The 8107-nt window shown below is 46.6% G+C and overlaps 1 pseudogene; it reads left to right on the forward strand.

The window, feature by feature from the left end:
• Positions 1-2487: 2487 nt before the first annotated feature.
• Positions 2488-4398, forward strand: LOC102420699 (annotated as a pseudogene).
• Positions 4399-8107: the final 3709 nt, after the last annotated feature.

An 8107-nucleotide genomic window follows, 5' to 3' on the forward strand; every position in this document is an offset into this window, starting at 1 on the left:
ATCAAGGGCTCCCAGGCTCATAGTTAAGGGCAGGTAAATAGAGAATATCTGTGGGTTAGTTGGAATGCCTGCCACCTGTGGCTCTTTTATGTTTACTCCAAAAAGGAGGCTGAGCAGAGATGGCAAGGTTTAATGCAGAAAGAGTAGTACTTGTATCTACCAGAAATGCGTGAGGTTGCCATATATAGTGGGTAGAACTGTGTCCCCTCAAAAGATATGTTCCAGTCCTCGCCCTCAAAACCTGTGAGTTTGACCTTATTTAGAAACATGGTCTTTGTAGATGCAATCAAGTTAAGATGAGGTCATATTGGATTAGGGTGGTATCCTCAGCAGAAGAGGGAAATCTGGACACAAAGATAACACAGGGGAGAATACCATGTGAAGATGGGGGTCGAGATGGGAGTGATGCATCTACAAGCCACGAACACCCAGGACTGCTGGCAACCACCAGAAGCTAGAAGAGGCGAGGAAGGATCCCCCCAGGGCCTTTGGAGAGAGGGTGGCCCTGCTGACTCCTTGATGTTGGACTTTAAGCCACAAGAACCATGAGAAAACACATTTCTGTAGTCTTATGCCACCCAGTTTGTGATAGTTTGTTCCAGCAGCCCAAGGAAACTAACACACTATCTACATTTCTAGTTAATTCACCTGGAGTATTTAAGGGTATGGCAGGATATCGGGTACTTTTCTTCCGTGGAGCACCCTCATAAGTCAGAATTAAGGAATTTTTCTTTGTCTCATGAGATGAGACCATCTTTTTTTCAGTGTTCTTTTCTCAAGTGTCCTTGTCAGTAGGTGGTTTGTTGGGGAGCAAGCCACCTCACTGCTGACCTGCAGGGCCACAAGCTTATTTTGTGTCCTGTCTTGTTTTTGTTCTAAAACCCTTTTAAAATGCCTGCCAGGTATTGTCGTTCCAGTCAAGGGACTATTTCCCATTCTAAGTTCAGTTTTTGAATGTGGTCTCCAGTTTCAGGTTTAACTTCATTAACAAAATGAGGTGAAAGGGCAACTTTTTAAACTCCCAAATATTGTTGCAATTGTGGGCCCTGAGAAAGAAGGCACTTACTCAGAAGGACTCCTGGTGGCTAACTGGTCTCAAATTGTAACAAAGAGAGCCTAGAAGCCACCTCTTCTACACAGAGGCCTTCTGTGCAAGCTGCACTTCACAGAGAGGCCAGCACTGAACAGCCTGCCTGCACTGTGCTTCTACCAGCTGAGCCAACCCTTATAGAGGAGTCCTGGAATCCTACTTCAACCAATAGGACTGAGGCTTTCCCCATCCAATCAGAGCTGCACAGCTATCTCTCTCCCGCCCACCCCCCCTCCCCCATCAACATCTTTACAGACCAATCAGAGAAGCTCTATTCTGACCAATTATGGAAGTGTCTTTTGGACTAATCAAACTATGAGGACAGACCAATCAGGGAGCAAGGCCTGGGGACTTCTGTCTATATAAGCCAGATCTGGCTCTGGGAGTACAGTTCTGAGAGTGGGGCAGACCAGACCCACAGGAACAGAGCAGAGCTGTCCAGCCAGAGAGAGGCCTGATCCCAAGACTGCCTTGACCCCAGGGCTGCCTCACAGCTGTGCTTTTTTCACAGCAGTGCTTGCTGTATAACAACTGAGATGTTTTGCACTGAATAAAATTTCCTTCCTAACTGCACCCCAAATTGGGGGTTATTGTTGGCATTGAATTGGCTGCAAGAACACAATGCGGTTCCTAGCCTATCCCAAAGTCTCCTGTAGATTCCTCTTTTCTCTGCATTGTGGTTCATCTGTTTTTATTGGAAATGTTTTACAGAGGGCTTTCAGGAGGACCTTTTTGTGTACTCTCTTTTTTGTGGAAAGGATTCTGTAAGTCCCTTCCCAGGTGAATCCAGTAAACTTTTCCATTTAGCACCTGAGGTTTTAATCAATATATGTACAAGTGGATATAGGTCAGATAACACTGGGTCACATAACATTCCACAATATTCTAGATCAGTGGTCAGCAAATTCATTAGTCAACAGAGCCAAATATCAACAGTACAACAATTGAAATTTCTTTTGAGAGCCAAATTTTTTAAACTTAAACTATATAGGTAGGTACATTGTTATTAACTTAATTAGGGTACTCCTAAGCTGGCCTTTGCTAAAAACATTCTCATTTTATAATAAAGCCACCAACACAAAATAATTACAATTCTTAAATTGATGACAAAAATACCTGTAGGTTTTGCAGCTGGTTGGAAAAATACAGGTAACTTTATGCTTCGAGTAGGTACTTTTGTCACCCGCGTGAGATTTACGGGCGCGACTAGCACTAACCACTGTACAATGAGACTGCTGGCTGACTGGCTCACTCAACTCGTGCATGAATCACGCCCGCCTCCCCTGCGCCGCGTTTCCTGTCGCCCAACAGACCAACACCCCCCACTTCTTCTAACACCACTTCTTCAAAATAGACTCGCCCAGGCCGAAAACCAACTTCTGCGCATGGGCCACGAAGTTTCAATCGCACTGTACGTGGTATTTTGTGGACGAGCCACACTCAAGGGGCCAAAGAGCCGCATGTGGCTAGCTAGCCGTGGTTTGCCCACCACTGCTCTAGATAATTCTATGAATAATGGCTGGTCTTGTCTGGGTTTGAGGAAATCCTTAATTATAGCTCTTAATTCAGTTTGGATCCAAGGTTTAAATGCTACAGTTGCCTACATACCTAGTTCCTAAGAGGAATGGACATCAGAGGCAAATGGAATTTGCGGTCTTAGAAAGTTGTTGGGGGGTGAAGAAGCGGCTCCCAGGGACTGGGGGCATTTTGCATTGGCTGGAGCCGGGCAGCGGTATCCCTGCCCTAACTCACCGCGCCCCCTTTCCAGCCCACGACATCGCCGGGAAAGCGAGGCAGTGGCGGCCACCCGGACACAAGTAGCCCAGCTGGGGAGCCCCGGGAACCCCACACAAACTGCAGCCTAGCACAAAGGCACCTGACTGGGAGGTGGTGATGGGGTTCCCCTCGGCGGATTCAGGGCAGTGACGCCAGAAGCCCACATGCTCGGTTCCCTGTCGCCCTCCTCCGCAGCCCTGCTCCCTGGACCAGCCCAGGAGCCCAGGTCCTCCTCTCCGAGGTGTCAGGGCTGGGCCTCAGCCTCCACCACCGCCTCCGTCTCCCACGATGGCGAGCAGCAGCGGCTCCAAACTGGTGCGGAAGATCGCGCCTGGCTCCTCCAGGGACATTTATCTGGCGATCAGTATCACCCATAGCGAGGAGGTGTCAGTGAAGCTAGAGTCTCAGAAGGCCAGGCACCCGCAGTTGCTGTACGAGAGCAAACTCTCTAAGATTCTTCAGTGTGGGGTTGGCATCCCCCACATACGGTGGTATGGTCAGGAAAAAGACCACAATGTGCTAGTCATGGGTCTTCTTGGGCCCAGCCTGGAAGACCTCTTCAATTTCTGTGCAAGAAGGTTCACAATGAAAACGCCTTATGTTCGCTGACCAGATGATCAGTAGAATTGAATATGTGCATACAAAGAATTTTATACACAGAGACATGAAACCAGATAACTTCCTAATGGCATTGGGTGTTACTGTAATAAGTTATTCCTTATTGATTTTGGTCTGGCCAAAAAGTACAGAGACAACAGGACAAGGCGACACATACCGTACAGAGAAGATAAAAATCTCACTGGCACTGCCCGATATGCTAGAATCAGTGCACATCTTGGTATTGAACAGAGTCGCTGGGATGACATGGAATCGTTAGGATCTGTTTTGATGTATTTTAATAGAACCAGCCTGCCATGGCAAGGATTAAGGCTGCAACAAAGAAACAAAAATATGAAGAAATTAGTGAAAAGACGATGTCCACTCCTGTGGAAGTTTTATGTAAGGGGTTTCCTGCAGAATTTGCCATGTACTTAAACTATTGTCGTGGGCTGCTCTTTGAGGAAGCCCCAGATTACATGTATCTGAGGCAGCAATTCCGCATTCTTTTCAGAATCCTGAACCACCAATATGACTACACATTTGACTGGACAATATGAAAGCAGAAAGCAGCACCGCAGGCAGCCTCTTCAAGTGGGCAGGGTCAGCAGGCCCAACCCCCACAGGTTTCTACACATAATCAAGGAACAGAAGAAGCAGTGCAGATGATCGGAGCAGCATTTGTTTCTCCCAAAATCTAGAAATTTTAGTTCATATGTACACTAGCCAGGGGTTGTGGACAACCATTTACTTGGTGTAAAGGATTTAATTTCAGTATAGACTGGCTCTGGGCAGCATTGATGATGCTGTGTCCCGAGTTGTAGCTGCAGTAATTGTGAATATTGACTGAGATAGTGAAACATGGTGTCCAGTTTTCTATTGCATTTTTTCAAGTGGAAAAGTTAACTAAATGGTTGACACCACAGATTGGTGGAGAGATTGTGCATATGCCAATTTTTTGTTCAAATCTTTTTCTTTGAACTATACTGCTTTGAGATCTCATTTCAGAAGAACGGCATGAACAGTCTTCAGCCACAGTTGTGATGGTTGTAAATGCTCACAATTGTGCATTCTTAGGATTTATCCACCACTGGGGTTTGCAAGTTGTTCACTTAAAACACATTCTTAAAATGGTTGGCTTCTTGTTTGCAAGCCAGCTGATATGGTAGCAACCAAAGATTCCAGTGTTTGAGCATATAAAAGACTGCCTGCTTACCTGTGCTAGAAATAACAGCACCAAAAATGAAGACTTAAGAAAAACTTAGTGACTACTAGATTATCCTTAGGACTCTGCATTAACTCTATAATGTTCTTGGTATTTAAAAAAAAGCATATTTGTCACAGAAATTTAGTTAACATCTTAAAACTGAATAGGTTTGTATGTTGCTTAGATAAATGTAATCACTGTAAACATCTATATGATCTGGGATTTTGTTTTTATTTTGAAATGGGAGCTTTTTTGTTTACAAGTTCATTAAAAACTAAAAACTGAAAAAAAAAAGAAAGTTGTTGGGGAAAAGTAAGGGGTGTAGACAAGGAAAGAGGAGGGGGGGTGGGTAGAGGTGTGGTAGGAAAGAGATCAGAAGAATGAGGGGAAGAGGGAGAGCTGGATATATAGGAAGGCAGGAGGGCGAGCCGAGGGCATTCTCCTAGGAACATGAGTTTCTTGTTGCTTAAGTATGTCAGCTTGCTCATTAGCTGGCCAAAGAATCTTTTAGTGATACAATTTTTGAATCAAAATATTGTTTGGAGTCTTTCAAATATCAATCAAAAATGCTGCCATTGGGTCTGGCAAATCTTATTCCCTTTCTTTTCTAATGTATCTCTCAAATGAACAACCTGTTCAAATTAAATGTTCCTTAGAGTGGTTACTGAAGGCCCCAAAATTCTTGGTGAAGTTATGCCATTTAGAGAAATAGGCGCAAAAATTGGAATTGTAAAGAGAGTACATATAAGAAGCAGGAGTTTTCCCTGGAGGAGGCGAGGATATAGATTTAGATAATACCATGAGAACTGGCAACAGTGACTAGGAATAGAAGGCTTATTCACCTCTCAGGACACAAAATCCAGATGGAAGAACCTCATCCAGTTTCACTGGTGACTCCACAGCAAAGTTTGTCCTAGTGGATGCTGGTCTGGTGAGAATCCCAAACTCACAGGTCTGTGAGGCCAGCTTCAGCAGCAGTGTTCTGACGCCCATGCCTGTGGTCTATCCTATGATTCTTCTTATAACAAACAGCACTTTTAGACAGCACACAAACAGTAACAAAAAAGACAGCAAAATGAAATGAATGGCCTGGTTCCATCAAAGATGCATGGGAATCAGTAACAAAACGTGAGTACCAAGCTGAGAATAAATAGCCAAGGAATTCAATGCAAAGAGAGTGAGGTCAGACTCAATGCCGGCTTACCATGGCCTTGAGGACTTGATAAGTTAAGGACAGCAAGGCACATGAGGCCTGTGTGTATACTGCACCTGACAAGGCTTCGGTTGGAGGCAACAAGTAGTGCAGACCCTGTCCTGGTGGAGTCACCAGGAAAACTATGAAAAGGAAGGAAGATCACAGAAATGAAAACGGGTTTGCTGTAGCAGTGGAGTCAGCCCCCATCACTTGCTTTGGCAGAGACACAAAGGTAGGCCAGGGGGGTGGGAAAGCTTTAGTTATTTTGTTAAGTCTCAGATTAGAGGAAATATGTGTGTGTGTGTGTGTGTGTGTGTGTGTGTGTTTAGAAAAACTACATTCTTCTGATATTAATCATACCATAATAGTACTTTAGTATTTTCCCCAAGGGAACTACTAATTTATAAGCCCCAGTATATCATTCATTATCTGCCATAAAATTTGAATTATGCATTATCTTCTCTCCGAATTCAAATTACATACATTGTATTTGACTTGGCAGTCAAAATAACAATAAGCTAACAATTTAAATCCATTGATGGAACCTCAATTATTTTGAAAACAATTCCAATGGAGGATTCAAATAACAATTTAAAAGAAATGACAACCAAGATGAACCCTGCTGTTTCAATTTCATGCCAGGCTCTGTGCTGGGAGAGCCTCTGAAGTTCCCTCTCCAAGTTTCTGTTCTCTCCACTGTAACCTGAGGACTATAACCTACTCCACTGAGAAGGCAGGAGACTCACCCCAGGCTGATCTCAGTACTAAAAAATAACCAGAAACCAGACAGAAAGCTTAATTATGACCGGTGGTCAATTTAATCAGGCATGCTGTCTGCTTGTGTAGCTGGTCAAGTGGCAAAGATTCTTGCATGTTCCCATTTTAATCCATTCAATTCATATGTATCAGACACAGACTATGTGCAAAGAAAGTACTAGGAGATGAAGAGGCATGGCTCTTCTCTTCCGGAGCTCACAGACCCGGGGGATCCATGAGGAATTCCCGGAGGAATTCTTTACTCCTGGGCCAGGCTGGCGGGCAGGGCTGTTAGGAAGAATCCTCTCCTGGTGCCGCTGCTATGGGTGCACCCACAGCCACCTGAGCCTTCCACTCGGACTTAGCGCGCTTGGTGATGACAGTGAGCTCCGGCCTGCAGCCTGCAGCCTGCTCGGCACCGCACTGAACACTGCAAGTAGGAATTGTGTTTCATCCTCACAACCACCTTGGGAAGACATGCTGTTGTTTTGTCCCCACAAGGCTGCTGAGGAAACGGGCTTGGAGAGCCTACGCCCAGAGAGCCGGCCGAGATAGCCTGGTGAGGAAGGCAGAGCGGCGGGAGGCAGGCCCAGAGCCGTTCGCACTCAGCGCCAGCAGTGGGATGCAGGGCCTTCCCTTCTCCCTCCCTGAACTCATACAATGTAAGACCAAGAAGCCATTTCCCGGAACGTTTCCCTCATTTTACCTGTAAGGACACTCGGGTTCAAAGACGTGGAGGGGGGAGCCTAAAGGTCACTGGCAGCCCCGGGCTTCCTCCCCGGGGAACGGCCCAGCTCCCCAGAATATTCAGACACCTCTGGCGACCTGTCAGTCCTGGGCCCGGCGCCCACGCAGGCAGCACGCACCGCCCCTGCGGGCTCCCCGGCAGGACCCCCGGCCGGACGCTCGCCCCCGGCGAAGCCCGCCCTCCCGGAAAGCCGGCCGCTGGGGCTGAGCTGACACACCTCTCCCCGCGGGCGGCTGTCGGGCGAGAGCAGATTACCGCTCCGGGCACTCGCTTCGCCTCCGCAGATCATTTCTGGATTACGTAGGCACACACATATCCGATGGACACGCCTCTAATCTCTAGCGACTGCGGTGTATAGCAGCTTTCCACATCTGACAGCACCTTAGCTGCTCCAGATAGCCAGCACTTTCTACTCCTGGGGCTTCTCTGCTGCCCCCAGGAGAGAGGCCTTCGGGCACCTAATCAGTCATCTGAAACGTCGACAATCATTGAAGTGAGACTTCTCCCAAGCATGGGGCAACCCTTGACCAGCCCTGAACCAGAGCTGCAGGTCAAACCTGTGGGTGGAGGCTCCAAGGCCCTCTCAGAATGGTTAAAGCCCCACCAGCCAACAGCTGACTAGCCTGCTTCCCTTACCTAGAAATACTCCTATAGGATACTTCTTAGGAGGACCCTTACCACCAATGAAATGAACGTTTTAATTTGAAAGTTTGAATGGCAGACACCCTCCTTCCATTT

This window comes from Myotis lucifugus, unplaced genomic scaffold, assembly GCF_000147115.1.
Source record: "Myotis lucifugus unplaced genomic scaffold, Myoluc2.0 scaffold_343, whole genome shotgun sequence".
Lineage (NCBI taxonomy): Eukaryota > Metazoa > Chordata > Mammalia > Chiroptera > Vespertilionidae > Myotis > Myotis lucifugus.